Here is a 15,456-nt window from a genome sequence, read left to right as displayed (position 1 = left end):
ATCATAGGCAGCGGATTGCGGGTAAAGCATTGGCGCGGAGCAATGTCAAGATGAGCCAAGGCTGGGCGCAATGCCATCCTTGGGCGTGAATCAGCTGGCCAAGTGAAGATGGCACATGCAATGTACATGGAAAGTAGTTGGCGGTTACCTTGTCATAACCCCTTTTGTCCCATGATCTGATTATGCTTGTATCATGACCCCATTTCGTGTATATTGTGTCCTAAGTAGTTGGGGATGTCAACTACATGTTAGGAACAGATTCGTCTTAGCCCGACAAGTGGCAAAAGTTGTAGACGACAAGTGTCATGTGTTGTCAAGTCTAAGGGCTGCCTATATTCTATAAATAGGGCCTTTGTGACTTAGGCAGAGTGTGTGGGGAATTTCGTGTGAAATTCTAAGTGGGAAACAAGAGTGAAACGTGAGGGTTTTAGTTGTTTCAAAAAGGGGCTAAGGTTTGGCTTGGGCAGATCTTAGTGGTGGCCAAGAAAGACTTGTGTTCTTCGTCAAAAGTGGACTGTGAGCGGACTGTGTTCATAGCAAAGTGAGGGTCCTTTGTATATTTTCCATATTAATGCAAAGGTTGGGATTTTCCCGTATATGTGTGTGTTCTTATTGAATTGCTGCCAAAATTTCGTTTAAGCCAAACTTGCTGAAAATTGGCTAAGTGTTTGGAGAAGGCTGAGTCAAGTGTACAACTTGACTGCCGCGCTGGTGTGAGTTTTGACTGAACAAAAATGTCCCCCGTGACAACTGGTATCAGAGCCAGGCTAGTTCATGGCAGTGGCAAGACGATCGGTGGCAGAATTCGTGGGGCTATTTGAGAACATGGCTGGTGGCACAAATGCGGAACTGCGTCAAAAGATAGAACAGTTGGAAGCACTCGTTGGGCAGGCTCTCGAAGTAAATGGCGATTCTTTTGTTCTTGCGAGAATGGCACGGTTAGAGGCAGATTATGCAGCGAGACATGAGACAACACTGACAAAATGGCCTTGGTACGCCAAGAGAAGGAAGAACTGCGCGAGGATGTGGTTCAACTTCGAAGGGAATTGCAAACTGTTGTCCCTAGAAGTGATGAACACACAAAATTGAGGATTCCGGAGCCAAAGGCATACGGGGGTGCAAGAAGTGCCAAAGAACTGGAAAATTTCTTGTGAGATATGGAGTAGTATTTCCATGCTACACGTGTGACGGATGACGACAAGGTGACAATCACACCAATGTATTTGACTGGTGATGCAAAGGTGTGGTGGCGCACACGAATGGCAGAAACGGAAAGTGCTGGACTGCCCAAGATTGGAACTTGGGAGATGTTGAAGAAGGAATTAAAATCCCAATTCCTTCTAACTAATTCGTCGTGGTTGGCACGAGATGGACTGTTTCGCTTGAAACAAAGTGGCACGGTGAGGGAGTATGTCAAGGAATTTTCGTCCTTGATGCTCAATGTAAGTAATATGGCAGAAGAAGACAAGTTGCATTACTTCATGAGTGGATTGAAGGGTTGGGCGCAATTGGAGTTGAGAAGGCAGAATGTTCAATGCCTCTCTACTGCCATTGCTGCGGCAGATGCGTTGGTTGACCTGAACATAGGTGATGACCCTGCTGGAACTTCGCATTCAAAGGCTGACGGGAAAGCTAGGGAATGGAAGAAAAGAGGGAAGGGCCAAGCTGCCAAAGATGAGGGCTTTGCCAAGAATGTGAGACAAGAAAATCACAACGGCAAAGAAAGGAGCGGCAAGTTCAAAGGCTGCTTCACTTGGGGTGGACTGCACTTGAAGAAGGACTGTCCAATGCAGGCTAGGGTGAATGTTATGATGGCTGCAGAGAAACAGGAACAAGTGGCGGAGGCAAATGCCATTGTGGCAGATGGGAATGGAGAACCCGGGGCGGTGTATGTCAACAACCCCTTGGGGCTGCTTCATTGAGTTGGCTCGATGAGGACGTCGATTTCAAAGGGTGCGGGTGGTTTGTTAGGGCCTGACTCTTTGTCATCGGGCGTGGCACGACTGTGGCAAGGATTTGGGCATGATGGCCTTGTCATTTGGCCTATGTGCAGGCAAAACGATCATGCGGGTGACGGACAATACATTTTCATTGAGGGCTGTTGTAGGCAAGTATTGGCCAAGGCCTTGGGACAGGCAAGGCGCGCTTGGCAAAGGCTTGACAAAGCTGCGTGGGAAATGTTAGGGCGGCATGGCACGACATGCGCGCCAAAGTCAGTGGCACGGCACTTTGGGTTGTGGCAGCTAAGTGCGGGCTAAGCTAAGACAAGACGGAAATGTGGGATGATGGAAAAGGCTTTCAATAGCTAAGTCAAAGCTATGTGAAGGAAAATACAAGCAATGGCACGAGGGAAATGAAGGTTGACATGGGCAAGGCAGAAATTGGGCCAAGACAGTGTGCGGGCGGCAGCGGCATCGGGCATGTGCGGAAAAATCATAGGCAGCGGATTGCGGGCAAAGCATTGGCGCCGAGCAATGTCAAGATGAGCCAAGGCTGGGCACAATGCCAGCCTTGGGCATGAATCAGCTGGCCAAGTGAAGATGGCACATCCAATGCACATGGAAAGTAGTTGGCGGTTACCTTGTCATAACCCCCTTTGTCCCATGATCTGATGATGCTTGTATCATGACCCCATTTCGTGTATATTGTGTCCTAACACTACTAGAAATCTAGGAAAAACGACCGCAAAAAGCGACCAGAGTTGGTCGCTATTGGGCTAAAAAGCGACCAAAAGGGCCTGGTAGCTATATTGATGGTCCCTTTTATTTAGGGACCAAAGTTGGTCGCTAATTAGCGACCAACTTTGGTCTCTAAACTAAATGGACCAATTTTTCCGGATATTGACTATAGAGACCAACTTTGGTCGCTTTATTAATTTAATAATATAAATTTGGCGACCAAAGTTGGTCTCTAAATATAAAATACGTTATTTATTTATTTATTATTAATCATTAAAAAGCGACCAACTTTGGTCTCTAATCCAAATATTATATTTTAAAATCTGGAAACTAGAGACCAATGTTGGTCGCTTTTTTATTCAATTATTTATTTATTTTATTAAACTAGCGACCAACTTTGGTCCCTAAATACATGAATTTAATTTATTTTTTAAATATTAGCGACCAACTTTGGTCGCTATATCACCAGAAATTTTATTTTTTTAATGAAATAGCGACCAAGTTTGGTCGCTTTTTGTAGAAATCTGAGTAAATAGTGACCAACGTTGGTTGCTATTCTCCAGAAAATTATTTTTTTTAACATGAAAAGCGACCAAATAGAGACCAACTTTGGTCGCTTTTCTGTGTATTATTTTGGCAGAAACTGCCTGTTTTGGCAGCTACACCACCTGCCAGTCATACCAAAACCCTAACAAGCAACAACAACAACAATTCAAACAACAATTCCAATAACAATACCAAACAACAACCCAACAACAACAACAACAACACAAAAACAACATTAAAAGCTACATTAAAACCAAGAAAGTGTAAATTTCAATAGAACTACCAAACTAAGTTAACTCTTATTACAACCCAATGGAAAACAAATTGTATTTGTCTAGTTCAAATTGTCTAAAATTCATTCATTGTTTGGTACATCATTATCATCACCGTCTGATGAAGTTTCATCATCATCACGGTATTGAGAAGGGTCTACTTGTCGATGACGGGAAGAATGATCACGGGGAGATCGGGAGGAACGACCACTTGGAGGACGGGACGAACGAGCACGGGGACGGGCAGCCTCTGGCGATGATGGCCGAGACCGGGGAATCGAAAAAGATCCAGCTAGGAGATTTTTGATCTACTCTTGCATGCTCTGGCACTGAGCGACCACGCCAATATACTGAGCATCTCTAAGCTTTTCTCTTTCCTTGGACGCTTCTAGCTCGGATGTGAGCTTTGTCACAGTCTCCCGCATAGCGGAGAGGCTCTCCCCATCAAGTTGCTCGGCTTGCGAGAAATTCCCTATTCCTTGCATTCCACACCTATAGCGATGGAATGTCTTAGTAGGAAGGTCGTATACCTTCCCCCATTTTGGACCGCCTGCAGCCCGTGTCCATAGTCTTTTAACATCCTCGGCCAAAAGTTGAAATGGCGTGCCCGACTCATTAGGTGGATGACTGCGTATGAATTCCTCAGCTTCAACTCTAAAGCGATCCTATAAGAAAAAGTAAATTGAATTAGTATTTCAAAATTTACATAAAAGTAAATGAAAATACTTAATGAAAAGTGAAAACTTACATGTACAGTCGAGGCACGTCCCTCGACCCACCTTTCTTGATCCGTCTCTTTCTTCTTCTTCACAATATGAGTCTCCCTGAATTGCTCATCTTGGTTTATTGGACGGCCCAACTTCTTTTCCTGAAAACTCATAAATTTTAATTAATAAATAGAATAGATATACTTTGAAAATTAAAATAAATTAAGTAATTACGTACCATTCTTCTTTTTATTGTCCCCTAGCTGACCGCACCTCTAGTGTGCAATGATCCTCCCTTCTTAGATGCGCGAGCTTTCTTTCCCTTTTTGCTCTTCTGTAAGAACTCTGCAGTAAGCCATTGCCTTTGCAAATCATCCCAAAACTCTTAAAGCAACCAGCCAGGCTTCTGGTTCAGCTGTCTAGCTATGGAGAAAGAATGCGACAACCGCTTGCGAGCTTTGAGATTAAAATTTGCAGCCACGTCCGCGCTATACTGGTGTTCCCATACACACTTGCTCTGTATTTCAAAAGTTAAATATTATATGGAAATATCATAAATATAAATAATTATACTGCTTAAAAGAACATTTATACCTTAAATTCATTGAAAATTGCCTCCTTCAGTGAGAATGGGAATTCACGCCAAGACGCATAAGGGGCATCATAAAGCTTTCTGGTTGCTTTGGTGATTATCCTCGTAGTAATATTACTCGGGAGGAACCTGCAATTTAATAAATAAAACAAATTAATATCTTAGTAAAAACTGTACAAAAAAATAAACATAAAAATAACAAATAACTCTTACTCATCACCCTCAGTGACTATGATGATCTTGCCATACTGATCATAATGCACCTCCTCGTCAGAAGCAGTAGCAGCATCAGTATCATCATCCGAAACATGTGTATCAGAGGCATGTGTGGAAGGAGTAGGGGTCAGAGCTACTATCCCGCAAGCGAAGGCCTCCAATAGGTGGAGTCGCTGATGACGATAGATGTGATCCCTGTGACTGCGACATAGCTGCACGGATCGCAAGTGGTTGTGATACTGACTGTTGTGACCCGAGTGGCTGTGACCCGACTGGCTGTGACACTGATGGCTGTGATCCATGTGGCTGTGACATGGATCGATGCGATCCATGTGATGCTGCTGGGCGGGATCCACGTGGTAGTAAGGCAGGTGGACTGTATGTCGGACGCACAGTCCGATAGCCCTGTGAAGAAACACCCGGGGTCTGCACGAAGGTGTAGGGCTGGTGATGTTGTGGCAACTCAGTATAGCCATGGCGTAGAGGCTGTGGCATAGTGATAGGCAAATCAGAAGATGGTGGAAAAGATTGATGAGTAGTATCTTCTACCCTCCTATTTTGCTTCCTAGCCTTTTCTCGACCCCGAGTACCACTACCTTCATTGTTACCTCGACCCTTGCCTGTCATCTGCATAATATAATACATATTTAGATTGAAACATATAAGGAAACTATCTATAAACGAGAGTTATCGAAGAAACCAACTTTTTAAAGCTCATCGACATATTCTTCCTCGTCAGAGAATTCTTTTTCCTCACTAATTTGAGCTTCATCAGTTGATTCTTCTTCCTCGTTTTCTATAATTCTTACTTCATTTATATCAACTTCTTCCAATATGTGTTCAGGGTGTTCCAAATCATTTTCTAAAAGTTCGTCCACTATTTGGTGAACACTGGAGATATTGTTTTGATATGCAACATCCAACACATTCTCGACTTTGACCCTACCTATAGGCTTAGTTTTGATTACAACCCACCAATCAGACTTATTCCGCCGAAATGGATAAGGAGCATAATATACTTGCCTAACATTATGTACAATTATGAAAGGATCATAGCGATCATACTCCCTCGTATGATTAACCTCAATTATGTTATATTGATTGTGTACTCTCGTACCTCTTGTTGGATTTGGGTCAAACCACTTGCATCTAAAGAGAATAATTTTCTTAAATAACCTACCTGAATATTCTAGTTCTATTATTTCTTTGAGCATACCATAATAATCAATATCTCCAACTTGGTTGACATCACCACCTTGAACCCACACCCCACTGTTGTTGCTTTTTTTATTTTTAGAGCAACCCTCTATATGAAACTTATAACCATTCACAACGTACTTGGAATATGTTGTGACCTCAACCCCAGGTCCCCAAGATATATCTTTCAAAAATTGATTTACACCATTATTTGGATCATTTACCTACATATTGTTAACAAAATTCATAAGTTAGCATAACTTCCAAACATTGTTTACCTACATAGTGTTAGAATATTTTAAGGATATACTTACAAATTGTTTGAACCACCTATGAAATGCCGTATATACAGCATCTTGGCCAAATTGACCCACGAAGTGACTGTGACACATCAAATATTTTTAGTAGTTGCATTGAGATGTAATCACGGTAAATTTTATATTTTAATAACTATTAAATCAATACTTACTTGAGAAATGGTACTACTTCGGGACAATTTAGCAACACATGAAGTGTAGCTGACTTGAACTCCATACCACTCAAATTTCTCTTTCTACCATCCTTAGAACATCGGCCTGGTTGACTGAATATGTACATAGGCGGATATAATGGATCATTCGTAAGGTCGACCGTGTGCCTGTTGGGCCTATTCCTAGCACATGGCACGTTGCTCTCAAAATAATAAGAACAAAAATGAGCAGTTTCCTTTGCAAGATAAGCTTCGCATATAGATCCTTCAATTCTATTCCTCTGCTTAACAAATTGTTTTGCATTTGCCAATTGTCCTACATAATTTTAGGTTAGCCAAGAACATTCAAATAAAACAGAAAATTATATATGGACTATAATATTACCTCTCAAAGGGATACATCCATCTGCATTGAACAGGCCCTCCAAGTCGTACCTCGTGTACAAGGTGGATTGGAAGGTGTTCCATCACATCAAAAAACCCACATGGAAATATCTTTTCCATCTTACCCGAAGTTACATGAATGTTCTGATCCATCTGGCGTAGGTTTTCTTCCCTTAATGTGGAAGAACACAAGTCTTTGAAAAACAAACTAATCTCAGTGATGGGTTTCCAGATTCTTTCAGGCAAACCAGAAAACGCAATAGGCACTAAGGTCTCCATGAAAACATGACAGTTATGACTTTTCAAATGGCTCAACTTCCCTACCTCCATATCAACTTTTTTCTCAAAATTCGACGCATAACCCTCAGGCGTCTTCAATTTCGTTACCCAATCACAAATCTGTCGTCTTTCCTCCAAAGTGAATGTGTAACTTGCTTTGGGCTTGAATAACTTACCATTGTTTGTTGTCTGCAAGTGTAATTCAGGCCGCCTGCAATATTCTTGTAAGTCCATTCTAGCCTTCGGGTTATCCTTTGTCTTACCTTTAACATCCATCACTGTGTTGAACAAATTGTCAAAATAATTCTTCTTAATATGCATGACATCAAGGTTGTGACGGAGAAGATTATCCTTCCAATAAGGCAACTCCCAAAATATACTCTGTTTGGTCCAATTATGAGTAACACCGTATCCGGAGAATCTACGCGGTGGAACTTCAGTAACTTTACTGAAGTTCTGGACCCTCTCCCAAATTTCATCACCTGAAAGTATCGGAGGTGGATAATCATATTCCAGTTTATTCTTTTTGAAAGCATTTTCATCCTTCTAAACTCATGATCCTCAGGCAAGAATTGACGATGACAACAAACCATGATTGCTTTCGGCCATGTTTCAAAGTGAATGCTTTACTATTTTCCATGCAGTAAGGACAAGCTAGCTTTCCAGCAGTCATCCACGCAGACAACTTCCATACGCAGGAAAATCATTAATTGTCCACATTAAATTAGCACGCAAATTGAAATTCTGCTTGGTTGATATGTCATATGTTTCAACACCATCGTACCACAATTGTTTTAGCTCATCAATCAAAGGTTGCAAATATACATCTATCAAACTTTTCGGATTACGTGGACCGAGGATAATACAATTTAAGAATATATATGGACTAGTCATGCACAACTCGGGTGGTAGATTATAAGGTGTAAGAAAGACAGGCCAACATGAATACGGTGTCGCAGATACAGAAAAAGGCGTGAAGTCATCCGCACACAGACCTAACCGAATGTTCCTTGGTTCACTAGTAAAACATGGATATGTCCTATCAAAGTGCTTCCAAGCTTCTCCATCTGAAGGATCACATAACACCAGGTGGTCTTCTATTTTCAAAGTGCCATCTCATATGAGGAGCAGAACTCATCGACGTATATAACCTCTTTAGCCTAGGTAAATAATGCATCGCCTTGATAGTGACCATCTTCCCGCTGGAAAGCCTCTTGAAACGAGACTTTCCGCAAAATTTACAACTGCTTAAGTTTGCATCATCTTTATAATATAACATGCAACCATCTTCACAACAATCAATTCTCATTGACGAAAGTCCTAACTTAGAAACTAATCTCTTTGCCTTATAGAAATCACTAGGTAATTCGATTTCCTCGTCAACTAGTTCACGCATAAGGTCAATGAAAGAATCCATGGCTGCTTGAGAAATATTCCAATCAGATTTGATACTTAGTAATCTAACTGCAACAGACAACTCAGAGTGCGGACGTCCTTCACGTAGTGGACGACTAGCTTCCTCTAACTGTTCATAAAAATGTCTTGCTTCATCATTAGGAGTTTGTTCAACATTTTCGTTGGGCTCACCCCCAAAGTGCATTCCAAAAGCATTCGCAACCATATCATGAATTCTGGAATCACTATTTCTTTTCTCCCTCGACCTACTACTTTCACCAACAACCATATTATGAAATATCTCATGGCTACCATTCATCTCTCCATGATTAGTCCACACAAAGTAATTCGCTATAAACCCTACCATATAAAGATGAACCTTAACTTCCTCCGGTTTTCCAAACTTCATACAGTCGCACTTAACACAAGGGCACCTAATTACTCCTTCTTTTATGTATGGCGGAAGTGACATTGCATGTCTAATAAAGTCCTTCAACCCCTTCTACAAAATCCTCCCGCAATCCCCGCCGATTAGGATAATTCCTATTGTACATCCAAGAACGATGTTCCATCTATTTAAATAAAGCAAGAACAAATTAAATTAGTTAATTCATAGCCTAATCTTTTTTTAGTTAACTAAAAGTCCAATTCATATCCTATTATTGTTGCTTCATAAAATGAAATTTAACCCCATATATAAATTAGTCTACCTAAATAGTTAATTTATTTGAACCCTAAAAGTATTAATAAGAACCCTAAAAATTGCAAATAATATATAACATGGAGAAATTGAACCCTAACATGGAGAAATTGAACCCTAACATGGAGAAATTAAACCCTAACATGGAATTAACTTTGAACTAAACATATTTGAACAAATAATATATAACTTTGAACCCTAATATATTGGAATTGAACCCCTAAAATCACTATTTTTCGGAAAAATAAAAGAAAGGAGAGAGAAACTAACCTTGGGAGTGGAGGTCGCCGGAATTTGCTGCTGTCGTCAGGGGTCGCCGGTGGCGGGGGCGTCGCTGCTGCTGGAAGTCGGAGGGGGGAAGAGGTTTTGAGTGTTAGAGGAGAAAAATTTTAATTTGGGGAATAATTTTGAAAGAATGGACCAGAAACCCGTTTTGGCTCCTGTTAAAAAAAATAGCGACCAAACTTGGTCGCTATTTTGGTAGCCAAATTATTTTTATCTGTTTGATCAAAATAGCGACCAACGTTGGTCCCTATATTTGAAAATAAATAAATAAAATAATTATTTTCCTCTTTTATATATATATTTATATCCTACAAAAGCGACCAACTTTGGTCGCCTTTTGGTCAAACGGTCAAAAATGGCTACCAACGTTGGTCGCTATTTTGGTCAAACAGTCTATACTTAGTGCATAGTATAGCGTAAGTATATATATTATATATATAAGCTATATTCGATACGGCATTACCTAATACACTTATACTTAGTGCATAGTATAGCGTAAGTACATATATTATATATATATATATATAAGCTATATTCGATACAATATTACCTAATACACTTATACTTAGTGCATAGTATAGCGTAAATACATATATTATATATATATATATATATAAGCTGTATTCGATACAGTATTACCTAATACACTTATACTTAGTGCATAGTATAGCGTAAATACATATATTATATATATAAGCTGTATTCGATACAGTATTACCTAATACACTTATACTTAGTGCATAGTATAGCGTAAATACATATTATATATATATAAGCTGTATTCGATACAGTATTACCTAATACACTTATACTTAAGGCATAGTATAGCGTAAATACATATATTATATATATATAAGCTGTATTCGATACAGTATTACCTAATACACTTATATTCGATACAGTATTACCTAATACACTTATACTTAGTGCATAGTATAGCGTAAGTACATATATTATATATATAAGCTGTATTCGATACAGTATTACCTAATACACTTATACTTAGTGCATAGTATAGCGTAAGTACATATATTATATATATAAGCTGTATTCGATACAGTATTACCTAATACACTTATACTTAGTGCATAGTATAGCGTAAGTACATATATTATATATATAAGCTGTATTCGATACAGTATTACCTAATACACTTATACTTAGTGCATAGTATAGCGTAAGTACATATATTATATATATAAGCTGTATTCGATACAGTATTACCTAATACACTTATACTTAGTGCATAGTATAGCGTAAGTACATATATTATATATATAAGCTGTATTCGATACAGTATTACCTAATACACTTATACTTAGTGCATAGTATAGCGTAAGTACATATATTATATATATAAGCTGTATTCGATACAGTATTACCTAATACACTTATACTTAGTGCATAGTATATAGCGTAAGTACATATATTATATAGATATATAAGCTGTATTCAATACAGTATTACCTAATACACTTATACTTAGTGCATAGTATAGCGTAAGTACATATATTATATATATATAAGTTGTATTCGATACAGTATTACCTAATACACTTATACTTAGTGCATAGTATAGCGTAAGTACATATTATATATATATATATATATATATATATATATATATATATATATATATATATAAAAGCTATATTCGATACAGTATTACCTAATACACTTATACTTAGTGCATAGTATAGCGTAAGTACATATATATATATATATATATATATATATATATATATATATATAAGCTATATTCGATACAGTATTACCTAATACACTTATACTTAGTGCATAGTATAGCGTAAGTACATATATTATATATATAAGCTATATTCGATACAGTATTACCTAATACACTTATACTTAGTGCATAGTATATAGCGTAAGTATATATATATTATATATATAGACACACACGCCCGCTTCGTAGTACTATTCATCCCTTGTATTACAAAAGTGTTAACGACTTACATTTATATTATTTACATAGTAAATACAAAAGTGATTTTTAATTTTGACCATATAGAGACCAACTTTGGTCGCTAACTGTAAATGAATTTAATTTAGCGACCAAAGTTGGTCACTAACAGTACATGAATTTAATTTAGCGACCAAATTTGGTCACTAAATTTTAATCAGATTTATTTATATTTTATATAATATTTAAATTAATAATAAAAATTATTAAACGTTAGAACTGGGTCCCACATTGGCGACCAACGTTGGTCTCTATTTCATTAAGCGACCAACTTTGGTCGCTAGCTTTTGAATTATATTTATAATAAATATATATTTATTAAAATATTATAACTGGGTCCCATATTAGCGACCAATGTTGGTCGCTGTCATCTTATCCTTCAATTAGCGACCAACGTTGGTCGCAAGTTTTAAATTATATATATCTATATTTTATAAGTTTTATAAAATAATAATAAAATTATTAACAAATTTAATGTGAGTCCCACTTTAGCGACCAATATTGGTCGTTAATCTCAGTATATATTTGACCAAGCAAGTCTGACCAGTCCAGTCAACAATTTGACTAAATTTGCGGCCAAATAGCGACCAACTTTGGTCGCTAAAGTATTTCAAATATTTTTATTATTATTTTCGGCAGTTTGGCGACCAACTTTGGTCGCTTTTCTTGACAGACCAAATTTGGTCGCTAATTTTTGGTCATTTTTTTCCGGATTTCTAGTAGTGTAAGTAGTTGGGGATGTCAACTACATGTTAGGAACAGATTCGTCTTAGCCCGACAAGTAGCAAAAGTTGTAGACGACAAGTGTCATGTGCTGTCAAGTCTAAGGGCTGCCTATATTCTATAAATAGGGCCTTTGTGACTTAGGCAGAGTGTGTGGGGAATTTCGTGTGAAATTCTAAGTGGGAAACAAGAGTGAAACGTGAGGGTTTCAGTTGTTTCAAAAAGGGGCTAAAGTTTGGCTTGGGCAGATCTTAGTGTTGGCCAAGAACGACTTGTGTTCTTCGTCAAAAGTGGGCTGTGAGCGGACTGTGTTCATAGCAAAGTGAGGGTCCTTTGTATATTTTCCATATTAATGTAAAGGTTGGGATTTTCCCGTATATGCGTGTGTTCTTATTGAATTGCTGCCAAAATTTTGTTTAAGCCAAACTTATTGAAAATTGGCTAAGTGTTTGGGGAAGGCTGAGTCAAGTGTACAACTTGACTGCCGCGCGGGTGTGAGTTTTGACTGATCAAAAACGCCCCCGTGACACTTAGCAACTGACGGATTTAGGCAAAATATGTAGCCCCACCAAGTCAAACGTAACTAAAGTTCGAGTCAAAATCCTTTAACTACTGAAATGTAAAATACTAATCATTGTTTTGATATCAATAATTGTTATCAGTTAAAATAGGGAAGCAACATTGCTCTAAATCAAGCTTTTCACAACAACCGATAAAACAAAACACAAATGAAATGAGACTTCATCTTAAAAATCAGACGAGCCTGGAAGCACAGCCTGAAACTAAAAGACAGACAACTAAATGTGTACGTATAAACCATATAATCAACATATCCTTTAAGCTTCAATATGACATATAAATAACAGGCCTATGGAATAGAGGCCTCTAGTTTCTCCAGCATACATTCAGATGGGAAATCTGGAGGCGTGGATTATTCTTGTAAACTAATGCTATTAACTTTTTGATCAGGTTGACTAATGCTTTTAATGTTAGATAAAGATACTAAACTTATGGATAGATGATAGCTAAGATTGTAAGTGGCTATGGGAACTGAACAAACACACATAAAATTCATGAAATGGCAAGTGCAGATCACTTCATTGGAAAAAGAAAAACAGGAAGCAACAGAAATGAGAAAGTTGAAAGCACTACAGAGAAAGAGTTTCCAACAGTATTAAAATCCAGATTCCACTCTGCTCCTACATCAAATCCATGAAACCGCCATGTTAATTAACTCAACATAAAGAAAGGTCATTACGTCAAAACTAGGCATATGGAGCTCCATTCAGTTCATTGACATCCCATTAGGAATTATCGGAGCAATAAGTTCCAATATTGCAGGGTCATATCCTTGAGGCTATAGACAATTGACTCTTCAGCATAACCCAGCCCACCTCTTAAAGTTCAATGCTACCTCTCTATTTTTCATTTGGGTTTCTGACTGGAATTTCGGAGCCTTTCCCTTGTAGAGTGTTTTGTGGTACTTTATGAAGAGGGTACGTTACTTGTACTTGTCAATAAACATATTACATTTCTCCATCATCTCCACAACTTCATTCGCTCGAACAAAGAAACCACCTCTAACAAATGTATAAAACACAGCATCTAACAGTTCCGGATCAAACTTCATTCCACTAGAAAAAGCAAGAGACTTCATTTCGCCCCATAGTTCTGTAACCTCCACGTACTTTCCACCAATGGCAGCATAACCTGTGACCAGAGAATGAAAAGTCTGTGCATTTGGAGCATGTCCCAAACTCCTCATCTTCTTAAAAGCCTTTTCAGCATCTTGCAACAACCGCTTTTTGCAAAAAAAGTGAATTATATTATTCCAATCATGAACTCCATAATCTACTTTTTGTCCTTCCTTGATCTCATGCAAAAGCTGTTAGAAATTACGCTCTCTTCTAGAGACTTCTAGTATGACCCACATATAAGGTAATAAATTATTTACATTGTCCCCCAAAGGAAATAATATATCACTTAATATTTTGTAGTTATGCATATATGGTAGTTTCTTTGATGGAAAGAAATTACTATATATATTGAGTCCCTAGGATAATTATAATTTATGGAGAAGTCCTTAGAGCTAAAGTATTTGCCTAACAGTCCCTAGCCTACCTATAAATATGTCTGTGACCAGAGGCGGATGCAGTGTGAGAGTTACGGGTTCAATTGAACCCATAACTTTCAACGTGGAGTAGAAATTTATCTGTAAAAATTCATTAAAATTGTAAAAATAATAGATTTGAACCCATAACTTTAAATATATAATGGGTTCAATATTAAAAATATTAAAAATTGAACCCATAAAATTTAAATCCTGGATTCGCCTCTGCCTGTGACTCCATCAGTCTGGCATCCTACGATAGAAAGCTCTCTAAGTTTTCTACTAAAAGTTTAAAAAGGCGATTCCTTACAACGCTTGTACAACAATGGCCGAAGGTACGTTCCTTATTTATTTCCGCGGTGTTGGCTCTGTGTATGTGTTTATGTTTCAACATGTGGTATCAGAGCCTACCTTTGGTCGTGTTGTTCGGTGTCGAGATTGTGTTCATAACTATGCAAATATCGTTTTGCTCAAATCTGTGTGTTTAGTTCTATATATATAACACAGCCCGTCTTTGATTTGTCGACAATGGAGTTATATTCTGTTAGATGGAATTGGTTCTAACTTTTAAATTGTGTCTCAACTGCTCGAACTGTTTTAATCCACATGAGTGAATAAGTTGGACTCTCGTGTAATTTGTAGAGCTTATGATTTTATCCTTAGTATAAAAGGAGAGCTTGCTTTAATTCATAATAGCTATTATGTAGTCTTGTTCTTTAAAACATTGATGTAGAATGATTAGACTAGATTAAAATAATTGCTTTGAAGAGTAAAGAGGCAACAAGTTTGAGACATTAGAAATTTCATATTCTTTAAGCTTGTCTAGTTGTTGATTGTTTAAATACTCCCTCATAGCATATGCATTGACAAAGTGTTGATCACGATTTATTTGCTTTTAATTATCACATTTTTGTCTTAT

General features: G+C 37.9%; 1 pseudogene; it reads right to left on the bottom strand.

Annotated features, from left to right (window-relative positions):
- Positions 1–13,802: 13,802 nt before the first annotated feature.
- The window catches only part of LOC104225375 (pentatricopeptide repeat-containing protein At1g03100, mitochondrial-like), a 39,058-nt pseudogene continuing 37,404 nt past the window's right edge, over positions 13,803–15,456 (bottom strand).

This window comes from Nicotiana sylvestris, chromosome 4 (assembly GCF_000393655.2).
Source record: "Nicotiana sylvestris chromosome 4, ASM39365v2, whole genome shotgun sequence".
Taxonomy (NCBI): Eukaryota; Viridiplantae; Streptophyta; class Magnoliopsida; order Solanales; family Solanaceae; genus Nicotiana; species Nicotiana sylvestris.
This window is presented reverse-complemented; position numbering and strand designations above follow the sequence as displayed.